The sequence below is a fragment of the Lolium rigidum genome, chromosome 1 (genome assembly GCF_022539505.1).
Source record: "Lolium rigidum isolate FL_2022 chromosome 1, APGP_CSIRO_Lrig_0.1, whole genome shotgun sequence".
NCBI classification, from domain to species: domain Eukaryota; kingdom Viridiplantae; phylum Streptophyta; class Magnoliopsida; order Poales; family Poaceae; genus Lolium; species Lolium rigidum.
Window position 1 is genome coordinate 253,708,296 of NC_061508.1, and position 10,243 is coordinate 253,718,538.

General features: G+C 41.2%; 1 long non-coding RNA gene across 1 annotated transcript; it reads right to left on the bottom strand.

Annotated features, from left to right (window-relative positions):
* Positions 1 to 1,125: 1,125 nt before the first annotated feature.
* On the bottom strand, positions 1,126 to 4,822 carry LOC124683517. The gene is made up of 6 exons (XR_006996729.1): positions 4,515 to 4,822; positions 3,724 to 3,926; positions 3,183 to 3,240; positions 2,778 to 3,029; positions 2,232 to 2,271; positions 1,126 to 1,400 (listed from the first exon to the last, which is right to left on the bottom strand). It is a non-coding gene; the product is annotated as an uncharacterized LOC124683517 (long non-coding RNA).
* Between the last annotated feature and the right edge of the window lie 5,421 nt (positions 4,823 to 10,243).

Genomic DNA, 10,243 nt, shown 5'->3' on the forward strand with positions numbered 1-10,243 from the left:
CACGAGATTCTTATATCATAATTTGCAACCGGAAGTTCACTACCAGTTACTCTGAAGTTCACGTATATGTAGGAGGCAGTTCACATAACCTATTTTTCACGGGCGGAAATCCTACTTATTAAATTCATCCATACGAGCTCCGATTGACGAAATTGATTCTCTCCTTGAGTAGTTGACACCAATAAGAGCCTAATTTCACTCCAACATGTTAGCCCCTCTCACCTGACTACGGAAGGAGCGTTAATTTCGGACCGTTTGTGTGCCGGCGACCATCACAATTTTTAGTATATGTAAAATTAATTTCAAACCGTAAATAATTAGGAATTGTACAAAACAAAAAAGGTCGCATTTTCCACACGTTTCTGACGGTATATCATACACGTGAATCCAACTTACGGTTTGGAAACAACACCCAAAACAGTACGGAATTGGAGAAGTTCGCCAGAACAGATTTGAGTATTTCTAAAACTGCTCTTAAACCGAGAAAATTTTGGAAAAACAATATGAACAAAAAACATGCGCATTTTTCATACCTTTTAGACGGTATATCGCATGCATGAATCCGACAAACTGTTCGGAAATGACAGCCAAAATACTATACAAAAACTTTGAATTCCGCGAAATAGTGTTTAGTATATTTGAAATTACTTTTGTACCGTTACGAATTTGGGAAAAGTTTCTGAACGAAAAAGTTGCGAAATTTCGATAGCTTTCCAACGGTATATCAGCCTCAAAACATTGTCCGCCAAAACATGGAATTTTAGTGTTCCGTCAAGAAGTTCACATGCAAATAAGTGGGAAGTTCAGAAAGGGTTCGAGAAATAGCTATTCTCGAACCGGTTCGAGAATAGCAGACCTATATATATATATATATATATATATATATATATATATATATATATATATATATATATATATATAGGCGTGGCGGCACGCCGCGCCCGTTAGTTGATTTTGGTGTCTGCAGTTTGGAGTATACATCCTCGACTTCTTGCATATTGATAGTAAAACTGGTATGCAATTCGGAGTAAACATCACATCATTGATTTTACACAATATAGGAGCAACATTGACTTGGTATACGAACCATGATAGATAAATAAAAGAGAGAAATGGCTATGTTTATACAGAGAAATTCAACATAGTATATTAGCCCCACGATGTTCATGAACAAACTAAGAGGGGGATGAGGCATAATTATGCCTGGTACTTGATATTTGATAACTACTACAAAATACTACAATGCACCGTGGACCTTCAGACTTAGAAGTGGTAGGTTGGCAGATAATATATCACATTTTGGTGCAGGCCCTTTCTTTCACCCGTTTAGATATTCTTCTACTCCTTACTTTTGGCCCAACCTGATACGTTGATCTCAATGTAATTATGGTGTTCTTTTGCTGTCAGGAGAAGAGTTCAGAATCAGTGTCAGCTATATATAGTACTGGATTTTTTTCAATTTGGTTGAAGTTCGTCTTAGAGTTTGCCATTTGACTTCGCAATTGGTAGGAATAATTATTTGGGTTTCCTTTTTCTTATCCACTACAGACAGTGAATGGACCATGAGTTGCTACTTGCAATGTAATTCCATTAATAAATATATTGGAAGATCAATCACAAAAATAGATGAAATGCCACTTCTATGATCGATTCCGTCTAAAACAACTGATGAAACAGACAGCGAGGATAACTGCAGGACAGATGTATTGTATATAAGGAATGCATGGTGGAAGCTAGCTATGTGCGTATGGCTGAAAGCAAATATCAAGGTTGCTATGCAGATATAGAGGCAGAGATTTATATAAATGATAAATATAAATAAGGAGCACCCAAAATGGACAGAGAATTGGTATATAATGAGGGTGGGCACGACATCAACTTGTAAGTTGTAACAGGACAAATGGCTTCTTCTGTTTTTATCTTCCATGCTCATTGTGGCATGCCTCTTCAGCTAGAGATAGTTCTCTACCCAGAAATGCCTGGGAATGCGAATGTGCTACATAATTTAACATGGCATTCAGCTCATTTACAGCAGCATATAACATCCACATATAGCAAATGGTGGGGAAAGGAGTGTTTAGAAAACTGCAATTCAATGTCACAACTCACAAGATATATATCAGCTCAAGTATAGTCACATATGTATACCCAACACTGGCATGCCATTTTATATGGCAAAGAACTGTTGCGCTGAACTAAACAAAGCAGAAAGAAGAAAAAAAGAACATTACCAACGCAACCTCTTGCTCAGTTCCTCCTCCTAAAGAGCATCTGCAAGCAAGAAGATTAAGCACTACAATTAACATGGAATTTGGGAAAACAGTAACTTTGCAATGTGTAAAACAACTAAAGTTACAAATTTATTTACTAAAATTAACTAATTCTGTTTAGAGTAGGAATAAAGAGAAACTATGAAGGGCTGACATCACATACATATCATTGTGCATATTTACTAAAATTAACTAATTCTGTTTAGAGTAGGAATAAAGAGAAACTATGAAGGGCTGACATCACATACATATCATTGTGCATTTTAGCAAACATTATTCAATTTTGTTATGTTTCTCTCGTGATATCTTCCCTCTTCACCACATTCCAGTATAACTTTTCCAAAATTATTTATCTAATGGTTCTAGATTGAGCACTTTAACCCCTTCATTCATCAGCATCTTACAATAGTCTTCCAAATTAAGTTGCTCATCAATTATGTTCCCCTTCCAAGCAACTGCACAGAAAACAACACAGTTTAGCTTGCAAATTATTAAATAAGTGCTTACATTGCAATAGGAATTCACAACTTGGAATTAGGATCTCAGAATCACACATGTTCGCATCTTCAGGTTCTGAAGTTCGGTATTCTGAAACAGTTCCATGAATTCATTAGAAATAATCCCAAGGGACGCAGAGTTGCAGATGCTTTGGGTGTTATGGTGGAAAACCTTAACCTGCTATGCTGATTGCAAAGTGACTATGTCATCTGTGTGACATGAGCACCGAAGGCATGCCAGTCGCAGGCACAGCCGATGGGTCTGAGAGGAAATAAAAGATCTTTCACCGTCGTAAACCAGATCCAAAACATTAAATTTCAGAAACACGGGAACACAATGGAAACCATCAATAGGTTGCACTACATAACACTTCAATTCATATAATTCCCTAGTTGCATTCGAGATGGTACATACCTCGGATAATGAGAAGATCTGGCCGAAACAAATTGTTTGCTCATAATCTCTGTAGTACCTAAAAACATGCCAAACAAACTTGGTGTTTTCAATGCCGAAAGCAAAGCTGAAATCATTTCAGATAGCACGAAAGTACATACCCTCTAAAAAATTCTCCGACATCATTTCTTCAAATGGATATCACAATATTACAACATAATTAAATTTTCAAAATCCTGAAGCTTTATCTATGTCATAAAGATTGTGCTAGAAAAGCAGAGCAAAACGAATAACCATTCATAAAGGTTGAAGCCACATAGCACACAGATACGTGGGACAGCTTTACGTTTCAGATTTCAGAAGCTAGGGGTCCGAACTCTTTGATTTTCTTCGGTAATGCATTCAAGCACTAAAGATAGATAACAATCCCATGTCCCAAATACTTGGACATAGTGGGAATCTGTATATACATAGTGCCAAAGCTTGCACTTCTCACATCTTTTATCAAACAACAACCTGACAAAAAATTAAAAGAACCTTGCAAAATCATGAAAGGCATTACCTCAAACAGGTGCGCTTGCCACTTATCAACACGCAAGATCTTGCACATATGCCATTTTTGTGGACAGCTAGACAGAAGGCGCAAGCATTAATGGTCGGACGGCCAGGGAAGCAAAGACCATTAGACATGTTTTGCTAGGCGGGCTAGACAAACACCGTGAACAAATGCAAGGACATGTCAACAAACCAAAAACAATCCAGAACCTGCAGAAACAAAAAAAAAATCGAAACATCAGATCGACCAATAACAGTATGGAAGGGCTAGAGCCCGAGATCGTGCTGATCTCCACAACCTTAAAAGAATGAAAAATACATCTAAAAATAGGTTAAATGCTTCAATTTGTGGGACGATGCCAGTGAGGAGATAACCACAGACAGTTCACATATGAGTGATCTCAATTTTACAGTCGAGATATGAAGCAATAATAAGAATTAAAAAGTTGGAGACAAAGCATTGACAAACCAATAAAGTGTGCGGGCTATGTTCTCGAGGGCAATCTTCAGGTTGGCCTGCTGAACTATACCTAGCTAATGCTAGACCGGAAGATGTTGGTCCTGCCCACCATGGGCATGGGGAGCAGTACTTCACTCACCAGTTGTCAGCATAACATCCATGACCGCAATTTCATCTAGATCTTTATCAACGCCAGCGCTTCAATACAACCGACCCCATGGGGGCATGAAGATGGGACTCCACCCCATCCATGAGCGCAACTCTCTAACAGCAGCTCCCCCGTGGAGTAACACAGATCATAAACAAAATAGTGGGACATAGGGACGAATTAATCTCACCATCTGGCCAGAGGCAGCCACGAGGGTTATGTGGTGTTCGTAGAGAGGCCGCCAAGCCCTCCAAGAAGGCCGGATCACTCGGGTGGAGGTGAGGCCGCAGGTTCTGTCCCGCGAACGGATCCGCCTTGATCCCCATCGATGGATGCACGGTCTCCACCACATCTGCCCGCCTCCCTTCTCCTGGTGGACGCCGGACCTATGCTTCTCCGGTAACCGCCTCCATTCCGGTCGGTGGGCTCCGCAGTCTCCACTCCCTCCGCCACTTCTCCTGTTGAAAGGCTCAGCCTCCGTCCAGTCCACCAGAGAAGCCCACACGTGATTCAGCAGCGTGGGAAAAATATCTAAAACAAAGCCTCTAGAAACTGCAGAAAAAAGGACACGTATGGAAAAGGAAGGAAAGAACGTGTCATACACCGAAGGTAACCCACCGCTGTTAACAACAACCCCACAATCACCGGAAGAGATCGGTAACCGGTAATCCATCTCGGAAAAAAGGAGAGAATAGATCGACTGAATCAATGAGGAGGGAAAAAATATTTACGTGTCACACCATGATTGCAGTAAGTAGAGGATAAATAGCCTGTCAACAGTGACCCAATCAATATGAGGTGTGTTAAAGTGATTAGCTTTTATATAGGGTATAATGCATGGCACATTTAATTTAATTAGAGGACCCCGAGGCCCCCTGGCCTGCTTGATGCGCAATTAAGTGTCGTTGGCCTATATATAGGGTTTAATTAGGGTTTAGGGTTTAGGATTAGCTAGGGTTTAGGGTTAGGGTCAGGGTCAGGGTTAGGTTTAGGGTTTAGGGTTTAGTGTTTAGTGTTTAGGGTTTAGGGTTTAGGGATTATGGATTAGGGATTAGGGTTTTAGGGTTTAAGGTTTAGAGATCATCGATCGAGTGCGCACACACATTATTAGAGGCACCCGCGCCTTTGCGCATAAAGTGCATGCGTATATATGTGTGTTTTTTGGCCACCAAGGATATATAGATCGAGACAGAGAGATTTAAATCCCCAAGAATATGTTCAAATATATATTAAAATATAAGCATGAATGCATGATAGACCATGCATGCACACTAATTATATATATATATATATTGTGAGGCAACTTAATCAAATGTGTTTTCATTCGAGAGAACTTGTCAAAATTCAAGTTAATTAATTTATCAACGATAATTATATAATTAATTAATTAATCTCACGGAGATGTTATTCAACATGATCGATATAGGCCATATATATTAATTGGTGTTAATCTAGGGTTTCCTAGCTGCTATTTACAGAGCATGTTTTTATTAGGTCGGGTTACAGCTAGTATAGGTTGGGGTTATGTGTTTTAATTAAGTAGGGTTTGATTAGCTAGGGTTAGTTATATATATATGGTTTAGGGTTAATGCATGGCACATTTAATTTAATTAGCGGACCGCGAGGCCCCCTGACCTACTTGATGCGCAATTAAGTGTCGTTGGCCTACTTTAATTAGAGGACGGCAAGACGGATGACGTCGTCGTATGCCCCAAGCTTGTGAACGTTAGCAGCTTGACTTCCCCATTGGCCAGATCTGAAGCACTGACCAAAGCAAGCCTCACCGTTAGCGCCATCACCTTGATGGCACCACATCGGGGTTTGGCCGGCAAGATCCGCCAGATTCACCATTGGCCAGATCTGAAGCTGATGACGAGATCCCCGACTGCATTGCGCCATTCTCCTCATGGGAAACACTAGATCTAAGCTTACAACAACACCAACTCCCTCGGATCTAAATTAGCTGACTCAACTTTGCTCATCTAAATATGGATGTATCCACACATGTTTTTACTCTAGATAGATAGACGTCTAAGGAAAGTTGAATCAATTAATTTAGATCGGAAGGTGTACGATATACAGAGAGAAGTCGGCCTCGTGTCCGGCCGGCGAGGCCACCGGAGAGAAGGGGGAGGAGTCGGGGAGTGGGAGAGACTCGGGAGAGAAAGAGAAGAGGAAGAAATGAGAGCTCCCTGGGGAAGAACATTATTTTTGTCGTTCTGCTTGTAGCTTGAAACTGAAAATTTTGGTCGCGCGCCAAAGCATCCCGCCACATCCATTTGAAAATCCCGTGACCAGTTTTACCCTTTTAACCCTGGTCCGGAAGCTACAACCCACCGACCATGGAGGGCTCATTCGGTAACAATGAAATATCTTGCCTAGATCCCGAACCCTCCCCACAGGCCCACACCCACCCACTAACCATTCGCCCCATTCGCTGAAAAATACTCTCACACGTCAAAGCTCTGACTCTCTACAGTACTAGATCTGCTTTGCCGCCGGCATACTTCTCCAAAGCGTAGCCTTGATCGTGTTGGTTGTCCACCCACCGGATCTGCTCCCCCGCCGGCTGCCACCCTCGCCACCGACGGATCTGCTTCACCGCCGACCTCATCCAAAGCGTAGCAATCAATGCCTTTCCTATCGACGCACCCGATCCTCTCCAACGGAACTGGGTCTACTTCACCGCGGCCCCCCTCCACAGAAGCCGATCTATTCCACCGACTACCTCGGCGCAGCGGCTATATCAACTTCACCGAATCCCTTGCCAGCCAAACAGATATGCTTCACTGACGCTTGCTTCTCCTGAAACAGGGTCGATTCATTCTCTCCCGTGTTCGCCGCCGCTGGAATGCAAGTTCCCGCCCCCGTCCACCCCGCCGCAGCTTGGTAAGTACTCTGGCCCGTTAGATCACGATATTTCTTTAGCCATGTTTTGTATAGTTATTTGCAGATCCCATATGCCATTAACTTTCTTGATGTGTTGCTTCGCATGAAGTTCGTTTAAATATTGTACAATACAAAATAATTATACGGTCGCTACCATCCTGTTCATTCTACTGACACATGTGTGCATCCACATATTTATAGCCTTATACCCATTCATTTGCTGCCAGCTATTTTTGTACTGCATGCTATTGTCGCACTGCTTTTATAGTCATGCTATGGGTATTTCCAATCTGGTTGTTCTTATACCACGTCATTAGCTCACCGCTAGCCGCTAGCTGTTTTCTCATGCCTGCTATTCTCACACTGCTTTTATAATCATGCTATGTGCATTTTCAATCTGCTTGCTCTTATACCTCGTCATTAGCTTATAGCTATTTTTTCCATGAATGCTTCTGTCGCACAGCTTATATAGTTATTGTTGCATGCATGTCTGGTATTTGTATTATCGTAGGCTAACTTGTCAATGTTATTTTTCCTAGGGATTGATCGTGCGAACCGCTTATTAGAACATCCAACATTAACATCGGGGATGCTAGGGAATGTTGGAATCTGAGTTCTTGGTTGGTAATTTTGGCAGTTTACTTCCGTTATTATCTATAACCTATATGCATTGTTCCGTATGCAAGAGATTAATACTTACAACCCTGCCATAGCAATGCCATTCACGCTTTACTATGTTTCTGCCTATTTGATATGCTTGTCTTGGAGCAACTGCGAAGGTGATTTGAACCTGACATTTGGCATTACAGTTATATTCATTCGCTACTCTAAATCTGAATATCTGAAATTCTTATCTCATGCAAAGCAACATCTAGTTGGTTTTAATATGATATCTGGTAAATATTAGCTTATTCATTTGGTAGCTCAAGTTTTTTGTTATTTGAAACCAGCTGACTTGGTCTTAAATATGATATCTAAACACAAACTAAGGACAGTGGAGAAGAAGGATTAGCATTTCACCTGATGGTTGAACCTGAAATGACAGGCATGTCGACCACGACTAGTACACGCAAGAGAAGGACCTACAGCGAGCCAGTATGTGCTTAGTACATGTATCATATCTTATGTTGTGTTTATTTCTGCTACATGCTATTATCTGATCTATACATTGCGTAATACATGTTTGAATAGTTAATTGTTGTAACTATGTTTGCAATATTACCAGAATACAGTTGTAATGAAGCAGTCATCATTAGAAGATAGTTGCCAAAAAAGGATCTGTAGCGACCATGTTCAACATTATGATGTAAGTATGTGCTTAGTACAAGTTCCATACATTGTCGTGTGCTTATTTATGCAACTTGTTATTATCTTATATCTACATTGCATAATACATGTTTGAATAGTTCACTGTTGTAACTATGTTTGCAATATTACTAGAATGCAGTTGTAATGAAGAAGTCCTTAGTAGAACATAGAGGGCACAAAAGGTTTCGTGGTGAGCCTATGCAACGATATAATGTAAGTCTGTGCTTAGTGCTTGTGACTATCTCATATCGACAATGCTCAATAAATGTTTGCATAGTTCATCGTTTAACTCTTTTTGCATTGTTATCAGAATGCAATTGCGATGAAGCAATCTTCATCAGTAGAGAGGCCCACAAAAAGTTCATATTTTTCTTCTGATGCATCCTCTCATAGCCGTCAACCTAGACCATTTCTTTCATCAAACAGTAAATATCTCAAGGCTGTACTGTATGAAAGAGATGGTGTTGCTGCTTTAAGATCTGTAGCTGATATGTTGACAAAGAGTACACAAGATTCAATCAAGGCGATTGCCAAATATCATCGTGTTATTGATGATGCCAATAGAAGTCCTCCATGATTATATGTAATTTTTTTTATTTGGGCACTTAATTGCCTTGTAATTTTCCTAGTTATTTTATTTGTGTATGTAATTGTGTATATCATTGATATCAGATTTTAGGCTCATGAAATTTAATGGGCCTTCTCATAAGCCTAACTTGGCTGGCCCAGAATGCAAGCTGACTAGTCAAACGACCAGGGCCCTACAACTTAGTGGATCGGCCCACTTATAGTAGTGTGGGACCCACTTTTATTATGGGCCGACCCACTTACTTATTGGGCCAGCCCAATTGCTTTAAGGTGGATGAAAGAACATCTCTCACATTATGTTTTGTGTGTTTGATGTGAATATATATGATACACTAATGTTTGTTTAAGTGATACAGGGATTACATAGATATTTATTCATGTGTGTTGGATTTGATCGTCTATCAAAAGAATTCAGAAAAAGTTGGCCAGGCCGGATAATCCGGGCCGGATATTGTTGAAATATCTGGCCCCCTGGTTTTGGCTAAGTCTTCGAGGAAATGCGGCTCTGTATGGGGGCCGGACATTTGCCCGGATAATGTCCCGTATTGTACCGGGGCCGGATTATCCGGGACGGATATTTTGGAAATATCCGGCCCCCCCGTTTTTGGCTAAGGACTGGAAGAAAAGCTTCTCTGGCTATGGGCCGGACATTTGGCCGGACAATGTCACACTTTTGTCCCGATGGCCGGATTATCCGGGGGGGGCGGATTATCCGGCCCTTACTTAGGCCGGATTATCCGGCCCCCCGGAAACAGCAACGGCTCAATTTTGAGAGGGGGTATAAATACCCCCCTTCTTCTACCTTGGTTGCTTGCTCAATCATTGCACAAGAATTCTGCCAAGCCACCTCCATTAGAGCCACCTCAAGAAAGTCAAGATTTACAAGATCTCCTTCCTCCCCCAACCAAATCTCTTGATCTTTGGAGTTTCGAAGGAGAAGACACCGATCTACATCCTCACCGAAGCGTTCTTCATTTCCCCTCTCTTGTTTGAGGGATCTCATGCTAGTGTTCCTATTTGGTTCCCTAGTTGATTTGTGTTGATGTATTGTTGTTGATTGTTGTGTTGTAACAGATTTGGGAGCCTCCAATTTGGTTGTGGATGTGTGCCCCAAGAACCTTGTAAAGGCCCGGT